Raw genomic sequence first — 24,066 nt, 5'->3', positions numbered from 1 at the left:
CATGCCATCTTTTTACGCACATAACACAGGCTGCCCCTTTCCTGGGACTGCATTTCTTACTGAACAACATCTTCACAAACTAAATCTCTGCCCACAATTCCTGTGCGCACACAGACTCATGCTATGTTTTTTGGAACAAAACAGTGTCCCTGAATAGTACCAAATTACTGTTACAGCCTGATACATTTCCCTTATCATTTACAGAAGCAGAAAACAGCACATGTCCTAACAGCTCCTTAAGACCATGTCCATGTGTTACAGGGTGAGCGATTAGACTAGATCAATTTAAATGAGGCCTTGCTGACGTTGAATGTGTTTGCATTACACAGTGCTATCTGAAACAGTACACAGAGCTGAGTACTACACATGAGAGTGTTGGAGAAGCTGCTGCGTGTGTGCCAAGAGTGTGTTTCTGAACACTGTGTATTGTCTGGTGCAAGACAGATGAGCAAAGAGACTTCCAGAACTGCATGAAGACTGCAGGGATGTATGTAACAGTGCATGTGTGCTAAGGGATAATTTGTGTAAACACAACAGGCTGCCCCTTTCCAGGGACTGCATTTCTTACTGAACAACATCTTCACAAATTAAATCTCTGCCCACAATTCCTGTGTGCACACAGACTCATGCCATCTTTTTACGCACATAACACAGGCTGCCCCTTTCCTGGGACTGCATTTCTTACTGAACAACATATTCACAAATTAAATCTCTGCCCACAATTCCTGTGCGCACACAGACTCATGCTATGTTTTTTGGAACAAAACAGTGTCCCTGAATAGTTCCAAATTACTGTTACAGCCTGATACATTTCCCTTATCATTTACAGAAGCAGAAAACAGCACATGTCCTAACAGCTCCTTAAGACAATGACCATGTGTTACAGGGTGAGTGATTAGACTACATCAATTTAAATGAGGCCTTGCTGACGTTGAATGTGTTTGCATTACACAGTGCTATCTGAAACAGCACACAGAGCTGAGTACTACACATGAGAGTGTTGGAGAAGCTGCTGCGTGTGTCTCAAGAGTGTGTTTCTGAACACTGTGTATTGTCTGGTGCAAGACAGATGAGCAAAGAGACTTCCAGAACTGCATGAAGACTGCAGGGATGTATGTAACAGTGCATGTGCGCTAAGGGATAATTTGTGTAAACACAACAGGCTACCCCTTTCCAGGGACTGCATTTCTTACTGAACAACATCTTCACAAATTAAATCTCTGCACACAGACTCATGCCATCTTTTTACACACATAACACAGGCTGCCCCTTTCCTGGGACTGCATTTCTTACTGAACAACATCTTCACAAATTAAATCTCTGCCCACAATTCCTGTGCGCACACAGACTCATGCTATGTTTTTTGGAACAAAACAGTGTCCCTGAATAGTACCAAATTACTGTTACAGCCTGATACAGTTCCCTTATCATTTACAGAAGCAGAAAACAGCACATGTCCTAACAGCTCCTTAAGACCATGTCCATGTGTTACAGGGTGAGTAATTAGACTAGATCAATTTAAATGAGGCCTTGCTGACGTTGAATGTGTTTGCATTACACAGTGCTATCTGAAACAGCACACAGAGCTGAGTACTACACATGAGAGTGTTGGAGAAGCTGCTGCGTGTGTGCCAAGAGTGTGTTTCTGAACACTGTGTATTGTCTGGTGCAAGACAGATGAGCAAAGAGACTTCCAGAACTGCATGAAGACTGCAGGGATGTATGTAACAGTGCATGTGTGCTAAGGGATAATTTTTGTAAACACAACAGGCTGCCCCTTTCCAGGGACTGCATTTCTTACTAAACAACATCTTCACAAATTAAATCACTGCCCACAATTCCTGTGTGCAAACAGACTCATGCCATCTTTTTACGCACATAACACAGGCTGCCCCTTTCCTGGGACTGCATTTCTTACTTAAACACATCTTCACAAATTAAATCTCTGCCCACAATTCCTGTGCGCACACAGACTCATGCTATGTTTTTTGGAACAAAACAGTGTCCCTGAATAGTACCAAATTACTGTTACAGCCTGATACAGTTCCCTTATCATTTACAGAAGCAGAAAACAGCACATGTCCTAACAGCTCCTTAAGACCATGTCCATGTGTTACAGGGTGAGTAATTAGACTAGATCAATTTAAATGAGGCCTTGCTGACGTTGAATGTGTTTGCATTACACAGTGCTATCTGAAACAGCACACAGAGCTGAGTACTACACATGAGAGTGTTGGAGAAGCTGCTGCGTGTGTGCCAAGAGTGTGTTTCTGAACACTGTGTATTGTCTGGTGCAAGACAGATGAGCAAAGAGACTTCCAGAACTGCATGAAGACTGCAGGGATGTATGTAACAGTGCATGTGTGCTAAGGGATAATTTGTGTAAACACAACAGGCTACCCCTTTCCAGGGACTGCATTTCTTACTGAACAACATCTTCACAAATTAAATCTCTGCACACAGACTCATGCCATCTTTTTACACACATAACACAGGCTGCCCCTTTCCTGGGACTGCATTTCTTACTGAACAACATCTTCACAAATTAAATCTCTGCCCACAATTCCTGTGCGCACACAGACTCATGCTATGTTTTTTGGAACAAAACAGTGTCCCTGAATAGTACCAAATTACTGTTACAGCCTGATACAGTTCCCTTATCATTTACAGAAGCAGAAAACAGCACATGTCCTAACAGCTCCTTAAGACCATGTCCATGTGTTACAGGGTGAGTAATTAGACTAGATCAATTTAAATGAGGCCTTGCTGACGTTGAATGTGTTTGCATTACACAGTGCTATCTGAAACAGCACACAGAGCTGAGTTCTACACATGAGAGTGTTGGAGAAGCTGCTGCGTGTGTGCCAAGAGTGTGTTTCTGAACACTGTGTATTGTCTGGTGCAAGACAGATGAGCAAAGAGACTTCCAGAACTGCATGAAGACTGCAGGGATGTATGTAACAGTGCATGTGTGCTAAGGGATAATTTTTGTAAACACAACAGGCTGCCCCTTTCCAGGGACTGCATTTCTTACTAAACAACATCTTCACAAATTAAATCACTGCCCACAATTCCTGTGTGCAAACAGACTCATGCCATCTTTTTACGCACATAACACAGGCTGCCCCTTTCCTGGGACTGCATTTCTTACTGAACAACATCTTCACAAATTAACTCTCTGCCCACAATTCCTGTGTGCACACAGACTCATGTCATCATTTTAAGCACATAACACAGGCTGCCCCTTTCCTAGGACTGCATTTCTTACTGAACAACAACTTCACAAATTAAATCTCAGACAACAATTCCTATATACACACAGACTCATGCTGTGTTGGTAGGCACAAAGCACAGGCTGCCCCTTTCCTGAGTTATCAATTCTTACAGAACTAATGCTTTTTTCAAATGTGCTGCCATTTTCCTCTCTTTTCTTTCAAAGTGATTTCTGCTAAATGCTAACCATCACAATTAAAAAGAAGCTGTCCTTTTCTTTCAACTGCAAGTCTTACTTTTCAACAGCAACACAAATTAAATCTCTGTCAACAATTCTTCTCTGCACACAGACTCATGGTTTGATGGTAGGCACAAAACAGTATTCCTCATTGTTACCAGTACACATTAACTTATGGTGAAAACATACTCCATAATATTTTACATATTCAAAACAGTTAAATATCTCGCAAAACAGAAAATGTAAATCACAACTTTAAACAAATAATCATAATTCTTTTTTTTACATCAAAATTAACCACAAACACCCCCTCTCAAACTCATAACTAACCTTTAAAATTAGTTAGTTGTGAAAGAAATGTGGCAGTCACACAGCAGTTTATCAGACCAGAATCTCTGAGCTGAACACCTCTCTCCTCTCAGCAGAACCAGTTAATGGCACAGTTTCCCTCTCTTTTTTCACACTTATACATGTTAATTTCAAATCTCAGTGCTTCCCACATTTTTTCAAATGAAATCACACATTTCTATTGGTTGAAAACTTCAACCCCTTTCCAAATGTACCCTTCCCACAACTTGACTTCTGCCTGCTACCATAGCAACAGGTCATGGAACACAGGTGTGAGCAGAGAGGTCAGAAGTTCAACAGACAATGTTTCATTTCCAAAGAGCAAGAGTGCTTGACTTTTCAAACCTAACAGCAAATCCAAACTAATGTTCTTTGTTCACACATTTTTCTGAACCCATACAATACATGCTTTTTAAAATTTAAACATACAGCCTAGTTTTTAGTGTAGAATGGTTTGAAACAGCCAATGAGTTCTTTTTATAAAAAAAGTATGTGTGCCCCCATTTTTCAACTGTCTTTCATTTCTTTTTGCCTTTCTACTGAAAGACACCTCCTGAGTGCATCCAGATCTCCTTTGAAGATGTTCACAGTGTGGATTGTAGGTCACAGCTATGTCTTCTGGAGTGAAAAATTTGCAGAAAAAAGAGGTATGGTGAGAGACTTTGCTTTGCCAAATGTAGACATCAAATGGATTGGTCAGAGAGGGTTAAAGTGGCACCAATTAATGCCTTTGGTGAAAACCTTTCTACATCTCCCACAGCCTAACCTTATTATTGTGCACTGTGGTGGAAATGACCTAGGCACTTTAACTGGTCTGGAAATGCTTATTAAGGACACCTTTGTGCAATTGATGTCGCTTTTTCCACAAACTGCCTTTGTATATTCTAACATATGCCAAAGGCAAAAGTGGAACTGGTCCAACCAATTTTGTCCGCAGATTGACAAAGCAAGGAAGCACGTCAACAAATCTATTTCTGCTTTCCTCAGAGACTATGGTATGGGTTCTATATACCACAACAACTTGCGTTACAACATGCAAGACATTTATAGAGGAGATGGTGTACACTTCACTGATGAAGGCAACAGAGTCTTCCTCTTGAACTTTAGACTCTGCATCGGTACTTATTTGTAGGTACCAAAAAACACACAATAAACACAAGGGCTCTTTTTAGAGCCATCTTATATCTTTTTACTTAATTGCGATTTTTTTTTTCTTTTTTTCTTTTTAAAATTTTTTCGGGTGCACGCACTCGGCGATATTTTTTTTCAAAATATAAATCTTTTTTTTTGCCCTACAAGGTCCTACTGTGACCCCCTTACAATGCCTAGTGGGTCAATATCTCCCCACTCTGCCCCCTTTTCAAGTTCTCCCCCTTTGTTTATCACCCCCTCTTTATGCGAGAGACAAAATGGCGGCCGCCGCTTCCTGATTTCCACCGATTCGAATGTTTACTGACATCTAACAACCAATCAGAAGTGCGCTCGCGCACGGCAAGGTGCGCGCACAGTACTTGCTCAGTGCGCGCACGCTGCGCGCTTACAGATATATATATTGATTTAAATGCTAATATCTCAGGAAATACTGAACAGATTTACACCAAACCTACAAAAGGCACTTCATGGACCTTATGGCTACCTCTCTGCCAAATTTCACATAATTCTGTTCAGCCGTTCGGGCTGTAGCTGCGACTAAAGTCCCTATGGAAAAATACATGGGAAAAACGCGTTTTGGGACCCCCCTTTTTTCTTAGCCCCTGCTGGACGAATCACCCCGAGACTTTCAGGGTAGGAGCTGAGCGGAGCGCCCCATTAGTTTTGAAAATTTCGCGAGGATTCGTCAACCGGCGCCAAAGTTATTCAAAATAGAATTTTGAGATTTCCTATGGAAACACGGTCCTAACTATAACTACCTACTGGCGACCGCCAGTAGGTAATATATATATATATATTCAGTGAAAAAACCATAGGTTTCACACACGTTATAGTTAGGAATTAGCATTTAAAAAACCTTGCAAATTCAGTGAAAAAACCATAGGTTTCACACACGTTATAGTTAGCTGGACATTTCACTCGTAAAAAACCAATGAAATTTCCACGTTATAGTTAGTTAAGCTAACTATAACTCGCGCGCCCGCAATGCACTGCTGATGACGTCACTTATTACATCACTCATGACATGGTCAGTGACATCACTCATGACATCACTGATGACATCTCAAATGACATCACTGATGACATCATCCAGTGAATGTGTGTTTTTCTGAAAATTAAATATGTTTTATATATCTCAAGGTCGATGGAAGAATAAATGAGTATATAAGTGTCTAAATGGATGATTTGTTTTTGAAAAATTGATTGTATTACTGACTGATTAAGTGTATCTTATTGAATACATGGCTAAGTGAGTAATGTTTAAATGTGTAAATACCTGTATCAGTCTCTCACTTTGTGTATAAGTGGCTGCATGGGTTGGTGAGCAGCAACATGAGTGTCTATATAGGTTATTAGTTGGTTTTTTGAGCATCAGTATGAGTGTCTGAGTGCCTGTATGGTTCAGTGGGGGGTATTACGTAGTGCATAAGTGCATGAACGAGTGACTCACTGTTTGTATGTGTTGAAGACAGCATATGTGCAGGACTGTATGGGTGGAAGAGTGTGTGTATGGGTGTGTTAGTGAGTGAATGGCTGTCTCAATAGTGTCTTTATGAGTAACTACATATGTTTTAAACTAGTATATGTGACTATTGGTGTATATAAGTGAGTGTATGTGAGAGTGAGAGATTGAAAGAGTTCCTGTATGAATAAGTATGTGTTTCTATAAGTGATTGTTTAAAAGACTAAGTATGTGTAAGTTTCCGTAGAAGTAAGTGTGGGGGTGTGTGTATAACTGTATATGCGAATAAATGTATGTTTGATTCTTTATTAGCATGAGTAACTATGTGTGTGAGTAACTCTATGGATGAGAGGCATTGTGTTACAGGATGTATAGGTGTATGAGTACATATGATGTGTGAGTACACGAATGAGTGACTGTACAGGACTGTTGGTGAATAAGTGGATGTTTATGTGGATCTTAGAATTATTGAAGAGGTTGTTGTAATTGGTATTGGTATGTCCATTTTTTTGAAAATGTCAGTCTCTATTTTTGAATGTGTGTATCAAAGGTTATATTAGGGTGAGAGGAGGTCTGCCACTCTATCACATGGATGATGTCATCAGTGATGTCATCAGTGATGTCATTTGAGATGTCATCAGTGATGTCATGAGTGATGTCACTGACCATGTCATGAGTGATGTAATAAGTGACGTCATCAGCAGTGCATTGCGGGCGCGCGAGTTATAGTTAGCTTAACTAACTATAACGGGGAAATTTCATTGGTTTTTTACGAGTGAAATGTCCAGCTAACTATAACGTGTGTGAAACCTATGGTTTTTTCACTGAATTTGCAAGGTTTTTTAAATGCTAATTCCTAACTATAACGTGTGTGAAACCTATGGTTTTTTCACTGAATTTGCAAGGTTTTTTAAATGCTAATTCCTAACTATAACATGTGTGAAACCTATGGTTTTTTCAGTGAATTTGTATGGTTTTTTAAATGCTAATTCTTAGCTATAACATATGTGATTCCCATATTTTTATTGATTTTTTATGATTTTTTTATTATAAATTCTTATATTAAATGTGTTTTTTTTTTAAAAAAAACAAGTTTTTTTTTAACTTTTTATTCTCTTAAAACACTATGTTTTTTTTCTAAAAAATCTGCAATATTTCAAGTTTTCTCTTTTTTTATTTTACCAAACAGGTAAGTTATATTAGTATAACTTTGAAAATATTTTTTTTTTTTTTTTTTTTTTTTTTAGTGCGCGTACGGTAAGCGTACGGTAAGCGTACGGTTTACGCAATGCCCGTAATTTATCTACTCTGTTTGCGTATAGTTACGCAATTTGCGTAGCCGCGCGTACTGCGCGTGGGGCGCGTAGGCGTGTACGCTACACGCGCACGTTACGCGGAAGTGTTGGGGAGTGACTGTTATGCGCATGCGTGCGAGCGCGTGTCTTTTTTACGCGCATGCGTACTTTTGCCGTAAGCGCACCGTAAGCGCACCGTAAGCGTAATGTACGCGCACGGTGGGTCATGTGATCATGAAACACAACTTTTGATTGGTTGAAACTACTTTCAGTTCTAGAACTCTCCTACACCACACCCATTCCCCTCATTTCTGCTTGTGATCCCTTAGGAGAAGGAGCTGGGTTGTCTTTGTGATACGATGGCAGAACAGCAGAGCTCTTCTGAGAGTGAGGCTAGCAGCACTACCTTGAGGCAGAGAAGGAGGAAAGAAAAGACCTCTTTCATATGGGAGTATTTTACTTTTCCAGAGGGCAAGAAAAAGGTAAATGCACCCTTAGTGACTTGTAAGCTGTGTGGCCGTGTACTTTCAAGAGGGAATCCCAACAAGAAGTATTCCTTCGGGAATCACACCATGTTGAGACACCTTAAAGATGTACACAGAAGGACACATGCTCGACATACTGAAGGTAACCCTTCAGTAAGTCAACCAAGCACATCCACAGCAGCTCAGCCTGGTCCATCATCTGCAGGGCCGAGTCCATCTTCGGCAGGTCAGGTGAGCCCTTCATCTGTGTTGGGAGCATCTCCTTTTTCTACTCCTCTGGAAACAAACCATCGGTTTGTGAGGGTTGAAATACCGGGCGCCACTTGTCATGATCTAATTTGTCATAGGGAGACCAGTGTTTCCTTAGTGAACAATAAAATAGATCAGCACATTTGTCGTACCGACTAATATTCCCATTCTTTCTTTCCTCTGTCCCTGCATGAACACAACGGCTCTTGTAAGAGCCAACCTTACCTTTCAACTATTTGTTATATATGTTTTTAAAACTTTTTTTTGATTTTTTTTTTACCGTACGCGTACGGTACGCGTAATTTTTTTTTTTTTTTTTTAAAAAACACTAAAAATCAATTATCACATTACAAGGTCCTTGAGAGACTACAATGAAAAACTGAAAATGTGATTGTGGAGAAGTGGAAAAAAGGGACCATGAAATTTTTGACTTACCATACCCACTCAAAAAAATACTTATTAATTTAAATTTAATTTTAATTGCTTTAAAAATGGTTCTAGTTTTCGAAAATTTTCTATCTCAATCTGAAAAAAAAGAAAAAAGTATTAATATTTAATAAAACATTTTATAATACAGTACACATATTTACATATTTTTCAAAAAAATCATTTTGCCTTTTTTTTGCTGTTTTCAGAATATATTGCATTTCACTATAAATTGTGAAAGCAATTGCATTCATCATTTAACAGCGGGCAAAAAAAAAATTAACAATCTCAAAGATTGTTTTAAAAAAGCCCACAATCTCTTTTTGCATAAACATAACTTTATAGAAATGCATAATATTCTTAAAAAATATCATCTAATATCAATACTTATTTCTTGAAAATACCGTCTGACATTTTTGTTTCAGAAGTATAATCACAAAAATATATCTCAAATAACTCCACAATACATCTGGTTCCATTTCTGAGACCAGCAACATGTGTAACCTGGGTGACTGACTACACTCCAGCAAGGGCAACCAGCCTTAGTGATGCTGAATGTATTTGCATTACTGACTGCAACCTCAAACCCCACTCGGTTGTGAATACTATGCATGATTCCACATGATATGCAGCTGGCTGTGTGCTAAGAGTCTGCTTCTGCATAAAAAATAGCTCCCCCTTTACATCTAATGCAACTGTGAAATCACCAGAGCAATACGCAATAAATATCTGCCTGTAATTCCTCTTTGCACACAGAGTCATGTTTTCATATTAGTCAGAAAACGAAATTTCTTTGCCAATTTGAAAGCACACTTACTACTCTTTTTTTTTGCAAGTGATAAACACTTTTACAGACTGACACATTATGAATCCACTTTTCAGATTCTGATAAAAGCACATGTCCAAACTGCTTTTTTCAGACCAGCACCATGTGTAACCTGGGTGACTGAGTACACTCCAGCAAGGGCAACCAGCCTTAGTGATGCTGAATGTATTTGCATTACTGACTGAAACCTCAAACCCCACTCGGTTGTGAATACTGTGCATGATTCCACAGGATAAGCAGCTTGGTGTGTGCTAAGAGTCTGCTTCTACACAAAAAAAATGGCTCACCCTTTCCATCTAATGCAAATGTGAAATCTCCAGAGCAATACACAATAAATCTCTGCCTGTAATTCCTATTTGCACACAGACTCATGTTTTCACATTAGTCACAAAACGAAATTTCTTTGCCATTTTGAAAGCACACTTACTTTTCTTTTTTTTGGCAAGTGATAAACACTTTTACAGACTGACACATTTTTAATCCACTTTTCAGATTCTTAAAAAAGCACATGTCCAAACTGCTTTTTCAGACCAGCACCATGTGTAACCTGGGTGACTGACTACACTCCAGCAAGGGCAACCAGCCTTAGTGATGCTGAATGTATTTGCATTACTGACTGAAACCTCAAACCCCACTCGGTTGTGAATACTGTGCATGATTCCACAGGATAAGCAGCTGGGTGTGTGCTAAGAGTCTGCTTCTGCACAAAAAAATGGCTCCCCCTTTCCATCTAATGCAACTGTGAAATCACCAGAGCAATACGCAATAAATCTCTGCCTCTAATTCCTCTTTGCACACAGAGTCATGTTTTCACATTAGTCACAAAACGAAATTTCTTTGCCAATTTGAAAGCACACTTACTAGTCTTTTTTTTGGCAAGTGATAAGTACTTTTACAGACTGACACATTTTGAATCCACTTTTCAGATTCTTAAAAAAGCACATGTCCAAACTGCTTTTTCAGACCAGCACCATATGTAACCTGGGTGACTCACTACACTCCAGCAAGGGCAACCAGCCTTAGTGATGCTGAATGTATTTGCATTACTGACTGAAACCTCAAACCCCACTCGGTTGTGAATACTGTGCATGATTCCACAGGATAAGCAGCTGGGTGTGTGCTAAGAGTCTGCTTCTGCACAAAAAAATGGCTCCCCCTTTCCATCTAATGTAACTGTGAAATCACCAGAGCAATACGCAATAAATATCTTCCTGTAATTCCTCTTTGCACACAGAGTCATGTTTTCATATTAGTCACAAAACGAAATTTCTTTGCCAATTTGAAAGCACACTTACTACTCTTTTTTTTGGCAAGTTATAAACACTTTTACAGACTGACACATTTTGAATCCACTTTTTAGATTCTTAAAAAAGCACATGTCCAAACTGCTTTTTCAGACCAGCACCATGTGTAACCTGGGTGACTGACTACACTCCAGCAAGGGCAACCAGCCTTAGTGATGCTAAATGTATTTGCATTACTGACTGAAACCTCAAACCCCACTCGGTTGTGAATACTGTGCATGATACCAGAGGATAAGCAGCTGGGTGTGTGCTAAGAGTCTGCTTCTACACAAAAAAAATGTCTCACCCTTTCCATCTAATGCAACTGTGAAATCACCAGAGCAATACGCAATAAATCTCTGCCTGTAATTCCTCTTTGCACACAGAGTCATGTTTTCATATTAGTCACAAAACGAAATTTCTTTGCCAATTTGAAAGCACACTTACTACTCTTTTTTTTGGCAAGTGATAAACACTTTTACAGACTGACACATTTTGAATCCACTTTTCAGATTCTTAAAAAAGCACATGTCCAAACTGCTTTTTCAGACCAGCACCATGTGTAACCTGGGTGACTGACTACACTTCAGCAAGGGCAACCAGCCTTACTGATGCTGTATGTATTTGCATTACTGACTGAAACCTCAAACCCCACTCGGTTGTGAATACTGTGCATGATTCCAGAGGATAAGCAGCTGGGTGTGTGCTAAGAGTCTGCTTCTACACAAAAAAAATGGCTCCCCCTTTCCATCTAATGCAACTGTGAAATCACCAGAGCAATACGCAATAAATCTCTGCCTGTAATTCCTCTTTGCACACAGAGTCATGTTTTCACATTAGTCACAAAACGAAATTTCTTTGCCAATTTGAAAGCACACTTACTTTTCTTTTTTTGGCAAGTGATAAACACTTTTACAGACTGACACATCTTGAATCCACTTTTCAGATTCTGAAAACAGCACATGTCCAAACTGCTTTTTCAAACCAGCACCATTTGTAACCTGGGTGACTGCCTACACTCCAGCAAGGGCAACCAGCCTTACTGATGCTGTATGTATTTGCATTACTGAGTGCAACCTGAAACCCTTAAAGTATTCCTTATTTTTACCAGTACACCTTAATTTATCGTGAAAACATAGTCCATATTATTTTACATGTTCCTCACATTTAAATTTCTCCCAAAACAGAAAATGATAAACACAACTTCAACAAAAGGAATTCCATTTCTATTATTCATTTCTTAATTTACCATATACATCCCCTCTCAAACTCTAAACTCACCTTTAAAATTAGTTAGTTGTGAAAGAAATGTGGCACTCAAACAGCAGATTATCAGAGCCAGGATCTCTGTTCTTTACACCTCTCTCCTCTCAGCAGAACCAGATAATGGCAAACTTTCCCTTTCTTTTTCCACACATATACATGTTAATTTCAAATCTCAGTGCTTCCCCCTTTTTTTCAAATGTAATCACACATTTCTATTGGTTGAAAACCCAACCCTTTTCCAAAAGTACCCTTCCCCCAACTTGACTTCTGCCTAGTACCCTTCCCCCAACTTGACTTCTGCCTACTACCATAGCAACAGCTCATGGAACACTGCTGTGTGGAGTTAGGTCAGAAGTTCACCAAACAATGTTTCAATTCCACAGAGCAAGAGTGCTTGACTTTTCAAACCTAACAGCAAATCCATAGTACTGTTCTTTGGTAACACATTTTTCTGTACCAATACAAAACATGCTTCTATTAATTTACACATACAGCCTAGTTTTTATTCTAGAATGGTATGAAATAGCCAATCAGTTCTTTTTTTTATAAAAAAAATATGTATGCCTCCATTTCCAAACTGTCTTTCATTTCTTTTTACCATTCTACTGAATTTCACCTCCTGAGTGCATCCATTTCTCCTTTGAAGATGTTCACAGTGTGGATTGTAGGGCACAGCTATGTCTTCTGGAGTGAAAAGTATGCAGAGAAAACAGATATGGTGAGAGACCTTGCTTTGCCAAATGTAGACATTAAATGGATTGGTCAGAGAGGGTTAAAGTGGCACCAATTGATGCCATTGGTGAAATCCTTCGTGCAAATCCAACACCCTGACCTCATAATAGTGCACTGTGGTGGCAATGACCTAGGCACTTTGACTGGGGTAGGTCTGGAAATGCTTATGAAGGACACCTTTGCACAACTGTTTTCACTTTTCCCTAAAACTGCCTTTGTCTTTTCTAACATATGCCAAAGGCAAAAATGGAACTGGTCCAATAATTTTTGGCCGCAGATTGACAAAGCAAGAAAGCACGTCAACAAATCTGTTTCTGCTTTCCTCAGAGACTATGGTATGGGTTCCATTTACCACAACAACTTGCGTTACGACATGCAAGACATTTATAGAGGAGATGGTGTACACTTCACTGATGAAGGGAACAGAGTCTTCCTCTTGAACCTTAGACTCTGCATCGGTACTTACTTGTAGGTACCACTAAAAAATCACTTCATAAACACAACGGCTCTTTTTAGAGCCCCCTAATATCTAAACACTTAAATCTGAATTTTATTTCTTTTTTTATTTTTTTTTTCTACCGTACGCGTACGGTAAGCTCACCGTAAGCTTACCGTACGCGTACCCCGCGATTTTTTTTTAAAATTAATAAATGTTTTTTTTGTACTTTTCTGTCCTTCTTTGACCCCCTTTCAAATGTTAGGGGGTCTGTATCTCTCCTCCTTGCCCCCTTTTCAAGTTATCACCCTTTTTTTTTCTGTGTGTAACACACAAAATGGCGGCCGCCGCTTCCTGGTTTCGACCGATTCGAATGTTTACTAAGATCTGACAGCCAATCAGAATCGCGCTCGCGCACGCCACCGTACGCGTACGGTAAGCGCACCGTAAGCGCACCGTAAGCTGGCTCAGATATATATATTGATTTAAAGGCTATTTTCTCAGAATCTACTGAACAGATTTACACCAAACCTACACAAGGCACTTCCTTGACCTGAGGACTACCTCTCTGCCAAATTTCAAGTAATTCTGTTCAGCCGTTCGGGCTGTAGCTGTGTCTAAAGGTCCTATGGAAAAATGCATGGGAAAAACGCGTTTTGGGACCCCCCTTTTATCTCAGCCCCCGCTTGACGAATCCCCCCGAGACTTTCAGGGTAGGAGCGGAGCATAGCGCCCCACCTATTTTGAAACATTCGCGAGGATTCGTCGACCGGCGCCAAAGTTATTCCAAATAGAATGTTGCGGATTTCCTATGGAAACGTGGTCCTAACTATAACTACCTACTGGCGACCGCCAGTAGGTAATATATATATATATATATATATTCACTGAAAAAACCATAGGTTTCACAAACGTTATAGTTAGGAATTAGAATTTAAAAAACCTTGCAAATTCACTGAAAAAACCATAGGTTTCACACATGTTATAGTTAGCTGGACATTTCACTCGTAAAAAACCAATGAAATTCCCCCGTTATAGTTAGTTCAGCTAACTATAACTCGCGCGCCCGCAATCCACTGCTGATGATGTCACATATTACATCACTCATGACATGGTCAGTGACATCACTGATGACATCACTGATGACATCTCAAATGACATCACTGATGATTCCTGTGCATCTTGCTGGACATCTTGTGTAAACTGTGTACATCCAGAACATTCATCTAAAAGATTTCTAACATCAGAAGCACTTTCTATTTTAGTTTTATCATTACTCAGCTTCTCATAAAGGAGACTCAGCAGAGAACAGAATATTTTTTCATGATTTAGAATTATCTGCTCTTGCAAAATTTGAAGATAAAATACAACATTGAGCACTACATTTGCGTAGCAGTTGACACCAGAGCTATTTTCAAAATGACAACCAACAACCTCTTCAACACTGTCCTTTTTCTTTTTGCTTGCAGTCACATCACTCTCTTTTTGTTTTCTCTTCTGTACATCCTCATTACAGATATTCTCAAATCTCCTTTTCTGACAAACAACACGTTTTTCAAACACAGGATACTGACCTAAATGAGGAGCATAGGTTCTTCTTAATCTATTATACTCCTTTACACAGTTTGCATCAGCACTTACTTTTGAGTCATCAAAGTCTATCATGAATAAACCAGATAATTTCTTTCACTCGTGACAAAGCAACATATGCCATACCTTCTTTAAACACAGTAGATCCAATGTTTACAAAAGCACTATCTACAGAATTCACAAAGGCAAGCATTAAGTTTCATACCATGCTTACCTCATCAATAATGAGAAGTTTCATTTTTTTCAATACTCTTGAAACTTCAAATCATGCTTCTCCTGTTAGCTTGTGGTATTGTATTTTGTTCTCATGCTCTACTGGTAACATTAGCAAACGATGGAGGGTAATTCCTTTTATGTTATATGCCGCTAACCCAGTTGGAGCAGTAACAACACAAGACAAAGTTGAATCTGTTTTTTGCTGTAGGTAGCTTCTAATTACTTTAATCAAGAAAAAAAATTCCAGTTGTGGCTTGTCCACTCACATACATTCTGATTGGTTGAAACAATGTGCATGAGCACTCTTAATTTTCATGTAGTAATCCGTGATCAATTTTTTTTCTGACTTCCTCATAAATTTGTTGTTGTTCATCATTCATTTCTACGATTGGTTGTCCTAGAGGATCTTGACTGAACGTCCCAGAACTTTGACTGTCTTGAGAACTGTCTCTAGATACTTCAGCTGCAAATGTTGCTTCTTGTTCAATTTCTTCATTTAACATTTGAACATAAGTTGAGAAAGTACTGCATTCTATGCTATCTTTGCAAGCATTAAAGGAATCTTCATAGCTCTGAAAATCTCCAAGTAGTTCGTCCTCTAAACGCCATGGTTTAAACAGCTGTAAAAGTGGCAAGTAGTAAAATTCCTTTTTGTCAGTAGTGTCACAACTCAGCTTCCGGTGATTAATCAAACTTCCTTTTGTTTGTTTTACCAAACATCCTTCCTCAGCAGTGACTTTATATTTTCCATTGTTGATGTCTTCTGTTGTAATCCGTTTATAAATGTAGTTCTGCAGCACTTCATATAGACACATGTTCTCAAGATGATGACTTCTTTGTGGGTAATATGTGTCCAACATGTTTGTTCTTAAAATGTCTGTACTTTCAGGTTCGTACTTTGCTAAATATTCAATTTCTCGAACATATTTCAGTACCCGATTTCTCATTCCTGCAAGGCCTAAACTTACACAAATTATTCTTCTGGATTTGGAGTACAGACTTGCAGATGATAACCTATCTGAGCATTCGTAGGATCCAATTTCTCGATGGGATAACATCTTTAAACTGAAACTGTATAGCTTTTTACTGACAGTCTTCCCGTGAGAAATCTCTTCCCACATTTCTTTCAATTCTGTTTTCTCAGATTTAGTGATGTAAGATGTAACATACCGAGCAACAGCAATAGAATTGTCAGCTACATACTGTATATCTATGTTAGCATTCCACATGGATAAAAGGACTGGGTTGTAGTCATTTATATATTTTGACTCTTCTTTTCTTCTTAGGTTGTAGGTATTCTTAGGCGATTTTCTTGTAATAGTATGTCACACAGCTGACATAAAACTGTTTACTCTTCCTTTTGAAAGAACAGGTCGTGGAAATCCAAATCGACATTTTGTGTAGAATTTATCTTTACTTTTGTACTTTCGTCGACAGTATTTTCCACACCGATGTCTTTGGAAACGTAAAACTTGCTCTTTTAAGTTTTTTTCTTCTGTGCTTTTAGGTATAGTACATGTTGTATATCCTTCAATGAAAGATAAAACTGCATCATCAGAATCTGTTCAAAATTTTGGGGCATCCTTGATCCACAACAGCATATGAATATGAGGAGCACCTCTTGCTTGGTACTCTTTTCTCCAAAAGAAATACACAACTTCTCCAAGAGGTGGATTTTTTTTATTGCAGATGAAGGACATCATAGCCTCAAATCTATGATTGAAATATCTGCAAACATTAACCGGATCCAATGAGCGCAATTCTCCTGCTGTCTTGTATTGGATGTTTTCAATATTTGAATTTGCCTCTCGAAGAAAATCCAGTAAATCATCCCAAGCGTACTCAGCACAGCTTAGGGTAAGGAACCATGTCGGAGTTCCTAAATTCTGTAACATACATTTCAATTCTCCATGGCGTCGTTACCAATATTCATTAGTTCCTCGCTGACAAGCCATCAAATTTATCAATTGAGATTCCAAATGATCATCTCGCTGTTGCACTTTGTTCATAAAATCCTTTGCAGACACATTATGTAGATGTACTCCAGTTTTTAAAATGTGATTTACTGCATAAGATAGTGCAGACAAGTCACTTTCAAATAAAAGATGGAACAAATATGGAATACTTTGACGAAATCTTGGATCTTCTGCATATAACCTTGTAGTCCGATACTCAGAAGCAGGAATCTGTACTGGACGTTCATCATATCGTCCACCTTTTCCTGTAGGAAACAGCTGGGGAAAACAACGAGCTTCCAAGCTCTCCTCCCATACACTCACGGGAGTTCCTTGTGCTTTTTTCATCTGAAACAGATCAATAGTGTTTCCCATAACTTCTTTAGAATGAAGAGGATGTATGCTGAAATGTTCATAAATTTCTTCTTCTTTTGACTTATCCACTTTTTCAATTTGCCCAGCTGGTATTCCTGAGTCTGCTAGTAAAACTTCTTCATCTTCATCCATATAAATTGTTTCATACCATTTATTATTTCTTTTCAAATATAAATTTGCTCTTTGTACTTTTCGTACATCTACCAGCTCCTGCCAAATTTTCTTATTCTTTGTTGGTACTCCATTAACCAGAATAACTAATGGTTCAGTTTCCAATCTATCTGCATCAATTGTTTCCATATTTTTTTTCAAATGCAATGGCAAATAGACAACTCTTCCTTTTAAACCTCTTTGTAAATCCGAAGGAGGTAATTTACCTGTTTTTGGCTCCATACGCACTATGGCCTGAAACGGATGGACACATTGAATGAGTATACTCATACGTATTTAAATCAGAAAGTTCTGCAGGAATATCAACCAATTCTATATTATTATGTACAGCTCTGGCTGGCATTCTATTTTCTTCTAATTTGTTATAACAGTATTTAGAAATACGCTGATCTTCACCCAAATCAAAACTATTTTCCAGAAATATATATGTTGCAAAATCCTTCCACTTATAATTATCTTCCTTTTCACTTTTTTTATACAGATCAACATTCCTTGTTTGAATTTTATAATGGCTTCTCCGGCAACAAATACAAGTAATATTTGGTCTTTCATTAGAGATGATAGCAAATTTTGTCATTTCATCTTCAAAATTTTTACTAACAGTGAGTTCTACATTCTCTTCCACATTTTCATCATAAACTTTGTCATTTCCTGCACTTTCTTGCTCTGGACCAAAGTAACAAAACTGAATATCATCATTAACCTTCACTACATCTGATACAGATCCACGGGAACAGAGCACTATTCAACTCATTTAACTTTAGTGCTGGACTTAAATACAATGTTCTCACAAACTTTCTCATTTCAGTATGATGAACAGCCAGCATCCTAAAATTGTGAAAAACACTTTGGCAAACTTTCCTAGATAGACAAGCAAGAGAATGTCCTTGCAAACCAGTATTCTCTCTCACTCTGCATGGGTCTAGTCTTTGAAGCACCTTAATCTTCTGTTTAACACTCTTTTTACTATATTCTCTTAGGAAGTCACGTAATTTATCAATAGATTCCTGTCGCACAGTGCAAATACTACTACAATTCCAAGTGTACACTGGGGCTTTAGGACGTCTCCCCATAACCTCATCAGCTAACACTTCTTCCTCATTTCTTGGAACCATTTTCTCCTTTTCCATTACACAACCATCTTTAACTTCATAAGCTCGACCATTGGTGTCAACTGCATGCAACAAACTATTACTTTGAAGATAACTCTCTTCATTAAAAAATGGCTCAGTACTTGAATTATGCTTCCATTCTCCTAAGAACACTTTACAAAAGTTATTTTTTTCACTACTCTTTTCCTTTTGCTTGGTGACTTTATTGCTTTGACTAATTTTTGTAATCTACGCATCCTGTTCAAAATTAAAATGAATAGTTTTCGTTTTATTTCCAAAGCCTTAGCAACAATTGTTTCAATATATTTCTTTTTTTTAATTAAATTTTTTTTTTCTTCTTATATTTTTTCACATCCTTTAGCAAATTTAACATCACTCTTCTCTGAAACATTTTTCTATGAATGTTTTTAAAATCTATTTTTCGTGTTAAGTCACTCTTTCTTACTTCTGATTTAACATTGGCTTTTCGTATTTTCTGTCGACTCTGTTGTTGTTTTGTACTTGAAACACTATTTGCAGTGGATATATTCTTAACATTTTTTCTTTGTTTGAAGATATTTTTTAAAAAACTCCTTAGTCTGCTTACCAGAAGACTTTTTCTTTTTTCCAACATGAGGTTCTTCAACTATTTTTTTTGGTCCAGTTTTCTTCAAATATAGATGTTGTTGCTGTTCTTTTCTCTTTCTTGACTTTATAGGCATCTTTAATAGATTTCACTGTTGGTCAGCAATACCTGAAAGAAACTAAAAAAAAAATACCTTTATGTAATTTTAATACATTACGATTTTTTTTCAGAGCTTTTCAAATCCTATCATATGACCTGTCCCTTTCCTACAACTGCAAGTCTGACAGAACAAGAGCAACACGTATTAAATCTCTAACATCAATTCCTGTGTGCACACAGACTCATGGTGTGATTCTAGGCAAAAAACGATTTTGGTTTGGCAATTTCAAAGCACATTTACTACTGTGGAAGAGTAAGTGATAATTACTATGGCAGCCTGACACATTTTCCTTATATTTTAGAGAGGCAGAAAAGAGTACATGTCCTAACAGCTACTTGAGACCATCAGCATGTGTTACAGGGTGAGTGATTAGAGTAGAGCAAAGGAAATGAGCCTTGGTGACGTTGAATGTGTTAGCATTACACACTGCTATCTGAAATACCACACAGAGCTGAATAGTAAGCATGAGAGTGCAGGAGAAGCACCTGTCTGTGTGCTAAGAGCATGCTTCTGGAGACCGTGTATTGTCAGGTGCAACACAGATCTGCATGTCCGCTTGCACAACTGCATGAAGACTGCAGACATATATGTAAGACTACATGTGTGGTAAAGGTTAATTGGACTTTTGAACATGTAAAAACTACCTCACCCATTGCGGGAGTGGAAGGAAAATGTACCATGCTAATTTCAAATGTGTTAGCATTTGCCTCTCATTTGTGAGAAAGGGATTTTTGCTGAATGCTAACCATCACAGTTCTTGAAAACAAGCTGCCCCTTTCCTGCGAGTGCAAGTCTAACAGAGCAAGAGCAACACAAATTAAATCTCTGAGAAGAATTCCTGTGTGCACACAGACTCATGGTGTGATTCTAGACACAAAACAGCATTTCTGGGTGATACCAGTACACCTTAACTTATGGTGAAGGCATACTCCATAATATCTGACATGTTCAAGGCACTTAAATATCTTCCTTAACATAAAATGTAAAACACAACTTTTAAAGTGGTAGGAAAATGCTAACCATCACAGTTCTTGAAAACAAGCTGCCCCTTTCCTGCGAGTGTAAGTCTAACAGAGCAAGAGCAAAACAAATTAAATCTCTGTGAAAAATTCCTGTGTACAGACAGACTCATGGTGTGATTCTAGGCACAAACCAGTGTTTCTGGGTGATACCAGTACACCTTAACTTATGGTGAAGACATACTCCATAATATCTTTCAAGTTCAAGGCACTTAAATATCTTCCTTAACATAAAATGTAAAACACAACTTTTAAAGTGGTAGGAAAATGTACCATGCTAATTTCAAATGTGTTAGCATTTGCCTCTCATTTGTGAGAAAGTGATTTCTGCTGAATGCTAACTATCACAGTTCTTGAAAACAAGCTGCCCCTTTCTTGCGAGTGCAGGTCTAACAGAGCAAGAGCAACACAAATTAAATCTCTGAGAAGAATTCCTGTGTGCACACAGACTCATGGTGTGATTCTAGGCACAAAACAGTATTCCTGGGTGATACCAGTACACCTTAACTTATGGTGAAGACATACTCCATAATATCTGACATGTTCAAGGCAGTTAAATATCTTCCTTATTATAAAATGTAAACACAACTTTTAAAGTGGTAGGAAAATGTACCATGCTATTTTCAAATGTGTTTGCATTTGCCTCTCATTTGTGAGAAAGTGATTTCTGCTGAATGCTAACCATCACAGTTCTTGAAAACAAACTGCCCCTTTCCTGCTAGTGCAAGTCTAACAGAGAAAGAGCAACACAAATTAAATCTCTGTGAAAAATTCATGTGTACAGACAGACTCATGGTGGGATTCTAGGCACAAAACAGTATTTCTGGGTGATACCAGTACACCTTAACTTATGGTGAAGACATACTCCATAATATCTTTCAAGTTCAAGGCAATTAAATATCTTCCTTAACATAAAATGTAATACACAACTTTTAAAGTGGTAGGAAAATGTACCATGCTAATTTCAAATGTGTTAGCATTTGCCTCTCATTTGTGAGAAAGTGATTTCTGCTGAATGCTAACCATCACAGTTCTTGAAAACAAGCTGCCCCTTTCCTGCGAGTGCAAGTCTAACAGAGCAAGAGCAACACAAATTAAATCTCTGTGAAAAATTCCTGTGTACAGACAGACTCATGGTGTGATTCTAGGCACAAAACAGTATTTCTGGGTGATACCAGTACACCTTAACTTATGGTGAAGACATACTCCATGATATCTGACATGTTCAAGGCACTTAAATATCTTCCTTAACATAAAATGTAAAACACAACTTTATAAGAAGAATCACATTTCTATTATTTATATCCAACTACACCACATACATCCCCTCTCAAATTCATAACTCACCTTTAGAAGTAGTTAGTTGAGAAAGAAATGTGCCACTCACACAGCAGATTATCAGAGCCAGAATCTCTGAACTGTACACCTCTCAGCAGAACCAGTAAATGGCAATCTTTCCCTCTCTTTTTTCACACATATACATGTTAACTTCAAACCACAGTGTTTCCCACATTTTTTCAAATGGAATCACACATTTCTATTGGTTGCAAATTTCAACCCTTTTCCAAATGATCCCTTCCCCCAACATGACTTCTGCCTGCTACCATAGCAACAGGTCATGGAACACTGGTGTGAGCAGAGAGGTCAGAAGTTCAGCACACAATGTTTCAAATCCAAAGAGCAAGAGTGCTTGACTTTTCAAACCTAACAGCAAATCCAAACTAATGTTCTGTGGGAACACATTTTTCTGAACAATACAAAACAATATTTTTAAAAATGTAAACATACAGCCTAGTTTTTAGTGTTGAATGGTCTGAAACAGCCAATGATTTCTTTTTATTTTGAAAAAAGTATGTAAGCCTCCATTTTACATCTATCTTTCTTTTCATATTGCCATTCTACTGAAAGACACCTTCTGAGTGCATCCAGATCTCCTTGGAAGATGTTCACAGTGTGGATTATAGGTCACAGCTATGTCTTCTGGAGTGAAAAGTTTGCAGAAAAAAGAGGTAGTGTGAAAGATCTTGCTTTGCCAAATGTAGACATTAAATGGACTGGTCAGAGAGGGTTAAAGTGGCACCAACTAATGCCTTTGGTGAAAACCTTTCTACATCTCCCACAGCCTAACCTTATTATTGTGCACTGTGGTGGAAATGACCTAGGCACTTTAACTGGGGTAGGTCTGGAAATGCTTATTAAGGACACCTTTGTGCAATTGATGTCACTTTTTCCACAAACTGCCTCTGTATATTCTAATATATGCCAAAGACAAAAGTGGAACTGGTCCAACCAACATTGTCCGCAGATTGACAAAGCAAGAAAGCAAGTCAATAAGCCTGTTTCTGCTTTCCTCAGAGACTATGGTATGGGTTCTATATACCACAACATTTTGCGTTACAACATGCAAGGCATTTATAGAGGTGACGGTGTACATTTCAATGATGAAGGGAACAGAGTCTTCCTCTTGTACTTTAGATTCTGCATCGGTACTTACTTGTAGGTACCAAAAAACACTCAATAAACACAACGGCTCTTTTTAGAGCCACCTAATATATAAACACTTAATCTTCTTTTTAAAATCTTTTTTTTTAAACTTTTTTTGCCGTTCGCGCACCTCGCGAATTTTTAAAAAAAATTAAAATCTTTTTTTTGCCCTTCGGGGTCCCTCTGTGACCCCCTGACAAATGCTAGGGGGTCAGGAACTCCCTACCCTGCCCCCTTTTCACGTTCTCCACCTTTCCTTTTCAGTGTGACAGACAAAATGGCGGCCGACACTTCCTGATTTCGACCGATTCGAATGTTTACAGACATATAACAACCAATCAGAATTTTGCTCGCGCACGTTAGGGTGCGCGCACCGTACGCTTACGGTGTGCGCACGGTACGCGCGTATAGATATTTATATGCTTTTAAATGCTATTTTCTCAGGAACTACTGAACAGATTGACACCAGACCTGCAAAAGGCACTTCCCTGACCTGAGGACTACTTCTCTGCCAAATTTCAAGTAATTCTGTTCAGTCGTTCGGGCTGTACCTTCGACTAAAGGTCCTATGGAAAAATGCATGGGGAAAACGTGTTTTGGGACCCCCTTTTTTCTCAGCCCCCGCTTGACGAATCACCCCGAAACTTTCAGGGTAGGAGCTGAGCGGAGTGTCCCATTAGTTTTGAAATTTTCACGAGGATTCGTCAACCGGTGCCAAAGTTATTCAAAATAGATGATGTCACTGACCATGTCATGAGTGATGTAATATGTGACGTCATCAGCAGTGCATTGCGGGGGCGCGAGTTATAGTTAGCTGAACTAACTATAACAGGGGAATTTCTAGCGTTTTGTACGAGGGAAATGTCCAGCTAACTATAACACCCCTGAAACCTATGGTTTTTTCAGTGAATTGCTAAGGTTTTTTAAATGCCAATTCCTAACTATAACGCCCCTGAAACCTTTGGTTTTTTCAGTGAATATATATATATATACACACACATATACAGC

Source organism: Triturus cristatus, chromosome 1_1, assembly GCF_964204655.1.
Source record: "Triturus cristatus chromosome 1_1, aTriCri1.1, whole genome shotgun sequence".
Classification (NCBI taxonomy): Eukaryota; Metazoa; Chordata; class Amphibia; order Caudata; family Salamandridae; genus Triturus; species Triturus cristatus.
The sequence above is the reverse complement of the archived record's forward strand: the minus strand, read 5'-3'. Positions refer to the sequence as shown.